We start from the raw sequence: 15699 nt of genomic DNA, 5'->3' as shown, positions 1-15699 counted from the left end.
AAACTTCCAAAACTATGTTGAATAGTAAAGATGAAAGTGGGCACCCTTGTCTTTTTCCTGACTTTAGAGGAAATGCTTTCAATTTTTCACCATCGAGGATAATGTTTGCTGTGGGTTTGTCATATATAGCTTTTATTATGTTGAGGTATGTTCCTTCTATTCCTGCTTTCTGGAGAGTTTTTATCATAAATGGATGTTGAATTTTGTCAAAGGCTTTCTCTGCATCTATTGAGATAATCATATGGTTTTTATTTTTCAATTTGTTAATGTGGTGTATTACATTGATTGATTTGCCGATATTGAAGAATCCTTGCATCCCTGGGATAAAGCCCACTTGGTCATGGTGTATGATCTTTTTAATGTGTTGTTGGATTCTGATTGCTAGAATTTTGTTAAGGATTTTTGCATCTATGTTCATCAATGATATTGGCCTGTAGTTTTCTTTTTTTGTGGGATCTTTGTCAGGTTTTGGTATTAGGGTGATGGTGGCCTCATAGAATGAGTTTGGAAGTTTACCTTCCTCTGCAATTTTCTGGAAGAGTTTGAGCAGGATAGGTGTTAGCTCTTCTCTAAATTTTTGGTAGAATTCAGCTGTGAAGCCGTCTGGACCTGGGCTTTTGTTTGCTGGAAGATTTTTGATTACAGTTTTAATTTCCGTGCATGTGATGAGTCTGTTAAGATTTTCTATTTCTTCCTGATCGAGTTTTGGAAAGTTGTACTTTTCTAAGAATTTGTCCATTTCTTCCACGTTGTCCATTTTATTGGCATATAATTGTTGATAGTAGTCTCTTATGATCCTTTGTATTTCTGTGTTGTCTGTTGTGATCTCTCCATTTTCATTTCTAATTTTATTGATTTGATTTTTCTCCCTTTGTTTCTTGATGAGTCTGGCTAATGGTTTGTCAATTTTATTTATCCTTTCAAAGAACCAGCTTTTGGCTTTGTTGATTTTTGCTATGGTCTCTTTTGTTTCTTTTGCATTTATTTCTGCCCTAATTTTTAAGATTTCTTTCCTTCTACTAACCCTGGGGTTCTACATTTCTTCCTTTTCTAGTTGCTTTAGGTGTAGGGTTAGGTTATTTATTTGACTTTTTTCTTGTTTCTTGAGGTATGCCTGTATTGCTATGAATTTTCCCCTTAGGACTGCTTTTAAAGTGTCCCATAGGTTTTGGGTTGTTGTGTTTTCATTTTCATTAGTTTCTATGCAAATTTTGATTTCTTTTTTGATTTCTTCTGTGATTTGTTGGTTATTCAGCAGCATGTTGTTCAGCCTCCATATGTTGGAATTTTTAATAGTTTTTCAGAGAAACTTAAATACCACATGAAACTTGAAAAATAGCTGAAGGCAAGAGGAAAATTTGACTGGCGAGGAGAAAAACAAGGAAATGCTACTTTTTGTGCTTGGAGTTTATGGTATAATATTAAGGATCCATGCTGCTGCCAAGTCGCTTCAGTCGTGTCCGACTCTGTACGATCCCATAGACGGCAGCCCACCAGGCTTCACCGTCCCTGGGATTTTCCAGGAAAGAACACAGGAGTGGGTTGTCATTTCCTTCTCCAATGCATGAAAGTGAAAAGTGAAAGTGAAGTCGCTCAGTCGTGTCCAACTCTTAGCGACCCCATGGACTGCAGCCTAGCAGGCTCCTCTATTCATGGGATTTTCCAGGCAAGAGTACTGGAGTGGGGTGCCATTGCCTCTCCGAAGGGATGCATAGATGAAGGCAATTCTTAAAAGAACTAACTGAAAAAAACCATCAAAGACACATGTGAAAGAGAAAGGTAGTATTAAATAGGTAAAGAGAATATAAAAGTATGTGTCAGTGCAGGTATAAAATGTGTATAAGTCCATGGATCAGAAACATTGTATCCTAGGGCTCTCAAAGATTATCCCACTAGGATCACTGAATGGTTGCTGATGACCACGGATTACATGTTCTGTTCTTTATTGGTGTATAGAAATGTGATTTTTTTTTTTTTTACATTAACCCCATGACATTGCTGAGCTCTTTAATTTCAACATGTTAAAATGCTCTTGAGCTTTTAAACTAAGCCATACTGATATTTTTGTTGCTTCTTTGCAATTCTTATAATTTTAGAAAACATTTTCAACTGAGTATAGCATTCATTTCTCATTTGCATTTCTAAATTTTAACCTTTAAGTGTATTGTCCACTGTATTTTTCTGGACAGGTATGAGATTATCAATGTTTCTTCTATTTTCAGTTTGCTGAGACTTTCTTTCTAACCATAAACTGGTCTTGGGATATTAGACTTGCCTTTCTTATATGTATTTAAATGTTATTTTTTCATTTTAAATTGATAGATATTCAAATTCTAATCAATTCTTGCATTGTTGGTACAAATCCAATTGGGTCATGATATTCTGGTGGCTGTTTTTAATACATTGGATTTGTCATCTGTATTCAAAAATGAAATTAGCCAGTGACTTATTTTTCCTTTGATTCTGTTTTCAGTATTACAGTATGATTAGCTTTGTAATGAATTGAGATGGATTTATTTTTAAATTTTCTTATTCCTTGGAATAGTTTATATGAAATTGGGATTTTATCTTTCCTTTTGATTGAAGCAATGTAATAATTATCCAGACTTTAATTTGTTGGTATTTGTTGTTGTTGGCATCACTAAGCTATGTCCGACTCTTTGTGACCCCATGGACTGTAGCCCTCTAGGCTCCTCTGTCCATGGGATTTTCCAGACAGGAATACTGAGTGGGTTGCCATTTCCTCCTCCAGGGGATCTTTCCAACCCAGGAACTGAACCAGCATCTCTGCATTGCAGGCAGGTTCTTTACTGCTGAACCACTGGGGAAGCCTAATTTTTTGGTGTAGGTATTTATATTTTTTTCCTTTAAATTAATGTATTTAATGATTATGGCTTTATTCCTTATTTTGTAAACTAGATTTTGTTAACTAGAGCAGTTTTAGGTTCACAGCAAAACTGAGCAGAACATAAAAGAGATTTCATATATATACTGCCCCCACATAGGCACAGCCCCCTTCACTATCAAAATCCCAACAAGAGCAGTACCTTTATTACAATGAGTAAGCCTGTGTCTATACATCACCCAAAGCACATAGCTTACAATGGAGTTCACTCTTGTTATTGTACAGTCTATGGGTTTTGACAAATATATAATGGCCTTTATCTACCATTATAATATCATGTAAGGTAGTTTCACTGCCTTAAGTTTTTGAGGATCATAGTGTATATATATTTTAGCCCCAAATCTGCATGGCTCAAATTATGGGGGGAAACTATTTTATCTTACTTGGATTTCATGATTAGACAGAACAGTGTCTTTTTATCTATTTTTTGTTAACAGGAGTTTTCTCCAGCTAAACTTTTGAATTAAGGATATAGCCTTGTGAAGATTTGGTTTTTTTTTTTTTTTTTAGGTTGGAAACAGGAGGTATTTTCAAGTCACCATTTTGTGTGAGCCCAAATTTATCACCACACACTATTAAAATTCAAGTCTCCTAACCACTGAAATTTCCTATAAATTCAGTTGTGCATTTAAAAAAATGCTTATTTATATATTTGGCTGCACCAGATCTGAGTTGTGGCACACAGGGTCATTTGTTGCAGAATGCAGGATGTTTTTATTTGTGGCACGTGAACTCTTAGTTGCAGCCTTTGGGATCTAGTTCCCCAACCAGGGATTGAACCTAAGCTGCCTGCATTGGGAGTGCTGAGTCTTAGCCACCAGACCACAAGGAAAGTCTCAGCTGTGCATTTATAAGTATATTTGTTATGTTTCAGTTCAGTTCAGTCACTCAGTCATGTCCAACTCTGCAACCCCATGAATCGCAGCACGCCAGGCCTCCCTGTCCATCACCAACTCCCAGAGTCTACCCAAACCTATGTCCATCAAGTCAGTGATGCCATCCAGCCATCTCATCCTCTGTCATCCCCTTCTCCTCCTGCCCCCAATCCTTCCTAGCATTAGGGTCTTTTCAAATGAGTCAGCTCTTTGCATGAGGTGGCCAAAGTACTAGAGTTTCAGCTTCAACATCAGTCCTTCCAATGAACACCCAGGACTGATCTTCTTTAGGATGGACTGGTTGGATCTTCTTGCAGTCCAAGGGACTCTCAAGAGTCTTCTCTAACACCACAGTTCAAAAGCATCAAGTCTTCGGTGCTCAGCTTTCTTCACAGTCCAACTCTCACATGCATACATGACTACTGGAAAAACCATAGCCTTGACTAGACAGACCTTTGTTGGCAAAGTAATAATATATCTGCTTTTAAATATGCTATCTTGTTATGTTTATTCCCCCAGAAATTCTAGTTTCTTCATTTGTTTGGCCTGAAAACATTCCTGAAAACAGAGCTGCTTTAGGGGCCTCAGAAACTTGAAAAATCAAAAGAAATATTTAATAATGGGGATGCATGACATAAAAAATGAGGAAATGAAGAAAAAAGTATTCTATAGGTTTGTGATTGATTAGCCTGTGTTAGTTCTCCAGAGTATTATAAAGACACCATTAAAAGATTGGTAGGAAAAAATAAAAAATAGGTAGGAAATTCCTAAGGTAAAAGCTAGGGTTCAAATTGACTTATAAGTTTTAAGATGAATATCATTTTTGGACAAGGTTACTCAAGTTAGAGAGCATCAGACGATAACATTGTGTCTGCAACATTAGGCAACAAAGAATGTTCAAACCACTTAAAGGAATGAATGACTGTGGGTGATGGGATTGGTACTATGTATCTCAATTTGAGGGAGACTTGAAAAGAAGTCTTATGTAGTCTTACTGGATGAGCTGCAGTGTAGCAGATGTTGGCGCCCCAACCGTATCCCCTCAGCACTCAGCATCCTGATAGCTTATTACTGCAAGCACCTGCCACTTTCTGCCTGAGAACTTATCGGTCCCCAGCAGTGTGTTTGGCCCACGTACAGGCCAGGGAGTTAACTCCTCTGTCAACGGCACTCAGTCAGTGAGAGAGGAACGTTCATGGCTCTGTACCCCAGTTCTCTCATCCCTCCACGGAGAGTCCTGTATCTACTTCCTTGCTTCCCTTGCCACTCTCCTCCACCAGCGCTTTCTGAGGAAACTTCCCAAATAAACCACCTTTCCTTAATTCCAAGTCTTAGGTCTGGTTCTTGGGAAAGCAGAACCTAAGACATGGAAAATTATGGTTTAGGGTCTAAGATAAGTGAATCATTTCACAAACCAGTTAACAATAATTATTGTTAATTGCTTTATGTCAGAAGGGATGTTTCTATGGATACCCTGTAAAGGTATTTTGCCTTATCTTTCCTAATTCCATAAATAATTGGGTAAAAATGTAGAAATTTCCTAAACAGATTTAGAGATGACATAGTATTGGTGTAGGGTGAGATGTAGTGAGTATATTAGATAATAGAACTGGAATCAACACAATTTTTAGTAGGCTGAAATACAGATAAAATCTAACAAAGTTTTTCATTGATGGATTAAAATCCTGCAATTGTCTTCCAAATGTGTGATATTATCATCATATGATACTATTTTAGAGCTATTGGTTAATAGTAAACTTAAAGATGGTTAACATTGTGTGTGACTGCTGAAAATACAGATGTGATTTTAGGTTAGGTTAATGAAGTAATATCTAGATCAAAAGAGATGATAATTAGGTTTAAATCTGTACTACACAGATAATACTATTTTGAATATCATGCTTTTGAAAGGATAGAAACAATCTAACTACTAGAGTAGAAAGGTTGAATGTAGTTGGAAATAGCATATGAAAAAAGATGAAGTAAATATGATTGTTAAACATCAAGAAAAGAATCAGAGAACATGATCATTGTCTTTAGCTGTTTCAATATCTGGTAAGAAAAGAAGTAGATATGCATGAATGACCTTTAGAGTTATTCATATCTGTGTAACCAGTGTCTAATTCAATGTTTGCATATAGTAGGAGCTTAATAAATGTTGGATGAATGAAAAATTAATATATACTTTGATTCCATATTAATTAAATACACATAGTATTTAATTATATATTAATATATAGTATATGCCTAGACAGCATATTGAAAAGCAGAGACATTACTTTGCCAACAAAGGTCTGTCTAGTCAAGGCTATGGTTTTTCCAGTAGTCATGTATGGAAGAGAGAGTTGGACCATAAAGAAAGCTGAGCACCAAAGAACCGATACTTTTGAACTGTGTTGTTGGAGAAGACTCTTGAGAATCTCTTGGGCTGCAAGGAGATCCGACAAGGCCATCCTAAAGGAAATCAGTCTGGAATATTCATTGGAAGGACTGATGCTGAAGTTGAAACTCCAGTATTTTGGCCGCCTAATGTGAAGAACTGAGTCATTGGAAAAGACCCTGATGCTTGGAAAGATTGAGGGCAGGAGGAGAAGGGGGTGACAGAGGATGAGATGGTTGGATGGTGTCACTGACTCAATGGACATGAGTTTGAGTAAGCTCCAGGAGTTGGTGATGGATAGGGAGGCCTGGTGTGTCGCAGTCCACACACCAGAGTCTTTGCACACCAGGGTTGCAAAGAGTCAGACATGACTGTACAACTGAACTGAAATGATATGCGTATATATCTTATTTAACTGTGCAGTTGAGAGAGGACACATACTCTTTCCATTTTTCTGTGTTTATCCATCCCTTTGTGTATATAAAATTTGAAGTCATTCTTTGGATAGTGAAGTCAAGATCGAGGACCAATTTTCTGCTCTTTGAAATATCTCCCATATCATAGTGAATCTGTAAATGCACATTTTAACAATTATGTGTTTGATGCCTCCTGATGAATACAGCCTTCAATTTCCTACTCTCCTTCATGTAAACTGTCCCTGAGTTTATTATCTGCAGTAGTGTCAAACGTTGTGGTAATATTTGCTTCAGTCTTTTGTCCTGGCTGTTATATTTTTCTTTTGCGTTTCCCTTGGGTTATATCATGCTTCAGTACTTTTAAATCTTAATACAGCGAGTGAATTTACGACATAAGGGAATAAGCCCACTGACTTCTATTATTTTTCACCTCAAATTTCACCTCATTTCCCAATCATTTTATGCTTTTTTCACAGCATATTTCCAATTGTGAATCAGAAGAAATTGCACGACAAAAACTAACATTTCTTTGTTTATGCATTTGGAGTCCTTTTCCTGTCTAGTCCAGTGGAACAAATGGTTCTTTTAAATGTCTTTTTACAGAGGTGACTACCTTCAAATCGTCAGTGCTTGCTTATTGTGGAGTTGTGAGGAGGCTGGGTGTTCTGCTGTTCATCTTCGGGTCCAGGTTTGATGGCCCTTTCTCTCAAATGTTCCTCATGGCTCCCCACTTTAAGCTTAGCAGCATCTCTGATGTGCTACATCAGAGTCTGCATCCTACCATTTGTAAAGTCTGTCTGCACATCCTACCAGACAGTAAGTTACCCTCAGCCCCTAGTACTGTGCTCAGAACATAGTAAGCCCTCACTGACTATGGGATGAGTATTGGTTCAGAACAATACTTTTTCAAAAGGTGCTTTTGACTATATGAAACTACCATCATTCTGTTGAACCTACAGTTATAACCAGTTGCCTCCCTTGATTACCATGCAAATTTTCCACATGGTTTCACACTTCTCTGTGCTCCTAAGAGGTTGATCAACTCACAGTATTTCAAAATCAGGTTCTGGGAAAACCCTGACTTGGAAGATGCCCCTTTCTGGGTTTTTCATTGTTCTTGTTTTATTTTTTAGAGCCGTATTCAGAGGTGTAATCTTGTACAAGTTAGCTAGCCTCTGTGAACCTCAGTGTCCTCACCAGGAAAAGAAAGGAGGATGGGCTAATCCCTAAGGTGAATTCGAGAGAAAACCTTCTTTAATTCTCTGATTGAGAAAAGTTTTCAGTTAAAGCTTTGTAATTTCTTGCCCTTCCCTCCTCACCTCCTGCAAAGGCACCCTGATCATTTTTTTCCTTTTCTTTGGGCCTGATTGTCTCTTCTTGTTTATGGCTGCCACTAATTTGCTCGTTTGCTTGCTGGAAAATAGCTAATTAAAACCCACTTCAGCTAACAAGCTGACTGGGACCATGCAAATGTCACTCTCTGCTGTCTGCTCTTTCCGTTTATACTTTACATTATTAGTGTTGTTTTTCCTCCCTCTGTTATAATGAATGCGGGGATAGATTTAGCGCCCTCTTCACAGGTGTGCGCTGGTGCAGCCACCACCATCCCAGGAAAGCGCTGCTGTTTTACTGCACTTCAACACTTTGAGTGTTATTACCCCTGACAGTTAATGGTTTCAGACTACATAGCTTGTTAGCGCTAGATTTTTGAACAGCTTCATCTATCTTTTTGTTTTTACAGTGACTGGCTGCATTAAGTATATGTGTCTGAGCTATTAGTCCCGTCTGTTCATCGCATGCATTTCATTTGGTGTAGGGTTCTTTTTTTCTCTGTCTAAAATTAGTATGTATTGTCATCCATATACTTCAACACATCGACTTTTGTTATAATTATGCTGTCATCATTGTGCTTCCACACATTTGCTAATTTATTGTAGCTAAATTAGACCTAATATTAGCAATTTTGCAGCTGTTCCTTTAGAATATACACTGCCGTATATTTGTACGTTATTTAGTAATTATAGTCCACAGCAAAAGAAAATGGATCTTGTTTTCAAGAGGGAGAGAGGGGAAAGAGGGAAAAAAGGGGGTTCAATTAAAAACAAATTCACCTGAGGGTGAAAAAGAGCAAGAAAATGAGAAAAATGCATTACAGGAAAGTTAGAAGGAGTACGTTCCAGAGAAAACAAAGAGCAGGGAATTTTGTAGGACTGGGCAGTTTGAAGGGCACGTGCTTTAGGCGTGAGACTTACAAAGAAGCAAGGGTTCTCTGGGAAGGACTTTTCTCTGCTGTACTGCTCTGTTACTGTGAATACGCCAGCTACTTGAATAGCTGAGCAAAGAATACTGTGGGGAAGTGAGGACGGGGATTCTGTGTGCATTGTGAAGAAAAGGAGACCAGCACAGGCTGTGTGGGTGCTTCCATGAAAATGTGGCATCCAGTATACTGAGGTGAGAGGCTTAAATCATTAGGTTTAAAAAAACATGCCTGAGTAAGAGACTTTGAGGATATGGAAATGAGACTGGTTTGGATCTTTACATTTTTCAGATGAATGAACAGCTTTAAATGCAGATTTTCAGTTTGTATCCGGAGATTATATTTGAAGGAAGAAGAAAAAACGTTCCTGCAGTGTGGACTTGTGTGTGTGCACACACGTGTGTGTTTGTGTTTTGCGTTTTAGTTAGGTTAGGAGAGTTTAACTGTATTAAGTTAAACTCTTCATACAGGCATCTAAAATGATGCAGTGTCAGTTTTGATACATGTGACACAAGAAAAATGATCAACAAGACAGATTCTCTCAGGACACAGGCTACCTGTTATGAATTGTTAGGTATTTGTAAAGCCACCTGGGTACTGCTTAATATACTGAGTTAGTAATCCATTTAATGGGGCCCTCAAGGATTCATGAGATGTCCCAGGGTGTATGTGCCTATTCCTAGGAAGTAACTTACCAAGAGAAACTAGCTCAATAAGTACTGGTTGTTATAAGTTTATTCTATGTTTTAATGGATCTAAAACATTATGTACAATGATATAAAACAAGTAGAACAAAGCTTATAATGGTATTGATGAGAATATATCCTAGGCAGGTCACGTCTGTTTTCCTAGGGGTAATATGTTACCTAGTATATTAGAGATTTGGGCAGAGCATTCCTCTTTGATATTCATATTTTCATTCTGACCAGGTCATAAGAGAGAGATTTCTGTTGCTGACTATGCCCCACTGTGACTGCCCTCTTCTCCTTCCTCCTCAGTGGGACTGAATATCTCATTTCTCTCTTCTTCAATTGATCAAAGCCCGCTCTTCAGCTCTTAGAAAGGAAAGACAATTGAAATGGCTAAAGCATTTTTCAGTGTTACTCCTCACTGAGGTTTTATATTTGTATAAGGAACACTCCATTAAACTTGAAAATATGATGTTCCAGTAGTGGAATCTGAGGGAGAGTCAATAGGTGGGGAAGCAAGCTGTCTGAGGGTTTTGGAGCTTATGAAATCCAAGAATGGGGAAAGTCATGGATTCATAAACCTGACTCTTTCCCTTTGAGAGGATAATGGACTTACAAGGCCATCAGTTAACCTAACTCCCAACTCACAGACCATGGAGACAAGGCCCAGCTGGGACTTAAGGCAATGTTGATTTAATAAATGAGGGTTGAAAATCAAAGAGGCAGTGAATATCCAAAAGTATCAATAGCAAAAAAAAAAAAAAAGAAAGAAAGAAAAAAAAAAAAAAGCCAAAAAGCACATGAGATCCTCTTTATGCCTTGGTGTTATTCCTCTCAGATCACATTGAACTGAAGCACAATGTGGTATGTTCTTTTCATGAAGCATTTTTTGGGCACAAAGCTCAAGTAGAATTGCAATGACAGCAGGAGATGGCCAGATATTCTCTTGTGAATCCTTTATAGACTCCAGGCCCTAGACCCCCAGAAATCTACTGCTTTAGCCTGCCTTTGCCCACTGAGACCGCTGCTGTTGACTTTACCACCTGTATCAAGAATCTAAAATGGATTAAAGTCCCCCTCTCCCCAACCCCACACAAGCAATCTACCTCCTCAGATTCATAGAGACAGAAGAGCATTCCCACTTGGTTTTCCTTGTCCCAGTCTCTATGGATCCAGGATAAACTGCTCGCCCAGGTACTAGGGTAAGAGAAAAGTGAAAGTGAAAGTGAAGTTGCTCAGTCATGTCTGACTCTTTGTGACCCCGTGGACTGTAACCTACCAGGCTTCTCCCTCCATGGGATTCTCCAGGCAAGAATACTGGAGTGGGTTACCATTTCCTTCTCCAGGGAATCTTCCCGACCCAGGGATTGAACCTGGTGGAGGCAGACGCTTTAACCTCTGAGCCACCAGGGGGACTAGGGTAAGAAAGAATGGCTGATAAAGGGAATGGTAGACTTTGAGATTCACCAAATTTTCTGAACAATATGGAGGCTACTTCTTGGGACAGAGCCTACTCTCTCTCAGTCAGGTTCAGGGACAACTTTTAACTCCTCGACCATTCCAGGCTCTGGAGACCAAAACTAGAAAAACAGTTTTCTGAAAACTTGTGGGGCCCAAGGGTTAGGCTTCATGTTTTCACTGTAGGTCACCTCCATTCTTAGGGTACTTTGTAAGGACCTAGCTCTTGAATTTCCATGTTTACTCTCTTGGGCCTATTGTTTCGAGAAATTTCTCTCTGTGTGTGTGGGTGTGTGTGTGTGTAACATGTCCAAATTGTACATATGCTCATGTTAAATAGCTAAAAATTAACTTAAAATATCCTCCTGGAGATCAATGTGCTGAAATTAAAAGAGCAAGCTCATGTGTTACCCCCCAAATTAGGACGAATAAAGGGCTGAGAGACAGAACACTTAGGAAACCCTTCAGTCTTCAGATTTCTAGATGTCTTCGAAATGTCTTAAGTTACAAGGCAAAATTACAATCCCTCCTTCACCCTAAGATATTACCAGAAACAGTGCTTCTCAGACTTTTCTACTGAAGTCATCTTAAAGTGTTCTCAATGGCAGAGAAAAGAGAGCAAAGAATGGTGGGGGTGGGGGTTGGGGAAGGGTGTTGTAGTCAGATACCAGCTGCTGCAGAAGATAAAAAAAATATTTTTGGAGTCTAATATTTTATCTTAACAATTAATGCAAATTTTTCCATTCTGTTTAACAATGTACTCATGGTTGTTCTAATTTTAAATGTTTTCACCAAAAATATTTGATTACAGGAAGAAGTCCCATACTTTGATGCTTTAATGATTAAGGAATGACCTATCTGAAAAAAAAAAAAAAAAAAAACCAGCTGCATAGGCATACTTGTATCCAATTTGGGGAAAAACTGCCTTAATTTATCATTAGGTTTTGAAAGGATGTCATGGGAAAAAGTTAGAAAAAAGACAAGTGAATGGGGAATTTTCTTAAAGGTCATTGTTTCGATGTTTTTTGGGAACAGAGGATATGATAGCTATTCAGAGTGTATGCCAATAGAGATAGTTTTATATTGGTCCACAAGATTTAATTGTAAGGGCATTTTCTTTTTCTACTATTTCAAAACTTTTAAAACTTTCTAGTGTTTAGTAAAATAAATTGTTTATCCTAACTCTTCTTCTAATTAGTGGCTCTTAGAAGTTAAAAAGTAGAGAAATTGTGTCCATACTTTTGACATAGTAACCTTGGGAAGATGAACCAGTGGGGGTAGACCTTGCTTTTGATAGCGAAGAGCAAGAGGAGGGAACCTATGAAATCTGAACCACAGTTGCCCGGTGCACCAGCACCTCTTTCTTGCTTAGTAATTCTGAGTTCATTCTGCTTAAAATGAACTCAACCCCTTCAACAGTTCCCCGACAGAAGCTGTGGAAAGGACTCATTTGCAGAGGGCTCCTGGACTGTGAAATCCTGCTGTCTTGGGACCTTGGATGGGAAATTTGGTGTGGAGTTGGGAGGGCAAGGATGAGTGGTGTCACATTCTTCTTTGTGCATGCACTCAACAATTTTGCCTGTTTTTCCTTTATAGAAATGTCTACTGCTAAAAAGGCTCAATTTCGTTGTTTCATATGCAAGAGTTAGGATAGTTCCTTATTTTGAATTCCTCTAAATAGCCTGAGATCAACTGACACAAACCAGCAAACCAACCAACCAACAAACACACTCTAACAGTTATTGGATCTCCTGTGTTTAAGGCTTTGTGCTATCCACTTTCAGAACTCTATACAAAATGGTACCAAGTTGGTATTTTTGAGGTATGACCTTCTGCAGAACGTATTATAAACTGAAGCTTATTTACTAATGGTCAACTTGGAGAATGAGCTGACCATCCTCATTTACTCAGGGATATTAGGAACTTGGTAGATTTTGATGAAGGTGCTAAATTCAGTGTCACTTGAGTCACAATTGGCTAGCTACTTTTAACATCATTTTGCAAGTTGAAAACCACCATGAATATATTTTCTTAAGATGAGTGGAGATAATGCAGACTTCTTTAGGGCACTAGTTATAAAGACTAATTCCACAGTAAAATGCTCTGAAAGGGACCTTATCATCAAAAATGTCTCTCTAAAAGGGAAAACAGGTATCTCCCTGCTTAGGCACAGGTCACTTCTGACACAGGTCACTTTGTCATCTTGGTTTTATATTTGCAGTAGGTGGACACAAGCAAAATTCAATGTTGACTGAATAAATGAACAGAATTGCTGATTTCATTGTTACTGTGATGAATCACAGGAACTCTTCAAACTTTTTAGCTGTCCATCCTATTCTGATCCTATCGAAAATGATACACAGAAAAGGGCCCTGGCTGTCCAGTGGACAGGACTCCAAACTCCCAAGGCAGAGGGCACAGGTTTGAGAGTTGGTCTGGAAACTAAGATCCTGCATGATGCATGAAAAAAAAAAAAAGAAAAAGAAAAGAAACGGGCCCAGCATCACTCCTGTAGTATTCTTCACAAAACCATAGAGTCTTCATCTAATCATGGGAAAACATAGACAAACAGCATTTGAGAGAGCTATAGAAAATTTGATCAGTGTTCTTCCGAAGTGTCAAGGTCATCAAAAACAAAAAAAACCCACAAAGTCTTCAAAAGGCTGAAGAACTGTCACAGATTAGAGAAAGACTCATGACGATTAATGCAACATGATACCCTGAATTGGATTTTGGACAGGAAAAATAGTGTTATTGGAAAAAGTGGAGAATTCCAGTAAGATCTATAGATTACTTAATATTATGTCAATATTAATTTCATGGGTTTCATAATTGTACTATGGTTTTAATAACTGTACTATGGTTATAAAAGATGTTAAATTTAGGGGGAACTGATGAAAGATATATTGAAATTCTCTGTAGTATTTTTGCTACTTTTAAAATCTCTAATATTATCTTAATATTAAAACTTAGAAGAATTAAAAAAAATCTCTCTCACCTTTGAAAGGTCTAGAACAACCCAGCCACAGTGAGCCCATCTAATGTCAATACTGTGGCCTTTCAGTGCTATTTACTATGAAAAGTGATCAGTGCTCTTTGGTCAAATCACTGATTTCAGGCCTCCGTCAGAGAATATGTAAAATGGGTCTGGGATAACTTATCATAAAAGACCAGATGAGTTGGGTCAGGTAGACTTTGGTAATCTTGGTAAGTCTACCCTGGCCAAAGATGGGATAATTTGAACTGTAGTAAGGAAGATAACTGTAAAGGATCAAAACATAAATTATATTTAAACCTATGGGCTCCTAACTGTATTTGCGGGAGAAATCTACTTGGTCACCATTGGAGGATGTTGGTATCAGGGAGCGGGAAAGCTTTCCTTTACCCTTATAAGTTCTTCTGGCTTGTCTCAGAATTAAAGTGACAGCTTAACAGGAGAAAATCAAATTTAATTTTGTATGTATGGGAACTCCACATACACAAGAAGTTCAGAGACAGGAAAGTAAAATGAGGCATATAGGCCATCCTGAGCTAAGGAATGCAATAAAGGCCTGGGGCTTCTAAGGATAGGAGGGTCATTGTCAGGACAATAACAGATTTTTGGTAATTCAATGTTTGCCATATAGATAGGGCCACTTAGATAAAATTTATTGCTCTTAATAAATTTTTTCCTGGGAAAAATCCCTAATTTAAATTCTTCTAGGTGGTTAAGGGAGGGGTAGTAGTTTCTTTTGAAACTATAGGGTCTTGATTGCCTTTAGCTCAAAATAATTCTCATGCAAATGTGGCATATTTGGGGGGACTTGTTCTGAACCCCTACACTAGGGAACTTATGATTTTGGAAATTAATAAATAAGGGGAGAAGAAAAAGCATTTTCTTGCTCTTCCTATACCACTGAATCTCAGAGTAATCAATAGCAAATTACTTGAACACTAGAGGTAAACCTCGGATTCATAGCCAGATGGTTGGTAAGAGATAAGGTGACAACCCTGACTTGACACTGTCATCCTGAGTTGGAGGGTGTTGTTGGAACAACCAATTTGTGGCTGATTGGTCAGAAGCACAGTTAGTAATCCAGGCTTCTGACTGGGTGTGTGGGAGGGGCAGTTTTGTGGGATTGACCCCTTAACCTGTGAAATCTAATGCTATCTCCCAGAAGATAGCAGAGAGTGCCAGTTGAGTTGAATTGTAGGGCAGTGAGCTGTATCCAGAGAATTGCTTGTTGGTGGAGGAGATTCCTTCTACACACACACACACGCACACACACACACACACATATACATACACACACACACACACACACATTGTAGTTGGTGAGCAGAACACCTATTTAAACATCATAATGGATGTCGGTGTTCGAGGCAATGATTACCAAGGGCTGCTCACATCACAAAAAAGATAAAACAAGCAATCATTGTGTTTCTCTCAATGGAGGCACATAAGCACCACCTATGAACTAGTTTTGTTAAATTTTTGGATCATGAATCTGATTAATATTTAGATCTAACATTTTAAAAGAAAGAAACATGTCTAAATAAAACCATTGGGAATAATAAGTCGAAACTGTGAGACATGCTACCACCACAAATAACTGAATTTCTTCAATAAAATGCAAAAGAAAAAAGATTTAGGTGGAACCTTTACATGAAGAAGTTTTAAGAAGTGTATCGACACATTGTAATACGTGGACTTTGTTTGGACCTCAATTCAAACTCAAA

This window comes from Bos indicus, chromosome 23, assembly GCF_029378745.1.
Source record: "Bos indicus isolate NIAB-ARS_2022 breed Sahiwal x Tharparkar chromosome 23, NIAB-ARS_B.indTharparkar_mat_pri_1.0, whole genome shotgun sequence".
Taxonomy (NCBI): domain Eukaryota; kingdom Metazoa; phylum Chordata; class Mammalia; order Artiodactyla; family Bovidae; genus Bos; species Bos indicus.
This window is presented reverse-complemented; position numbering follows the sequence as displayed.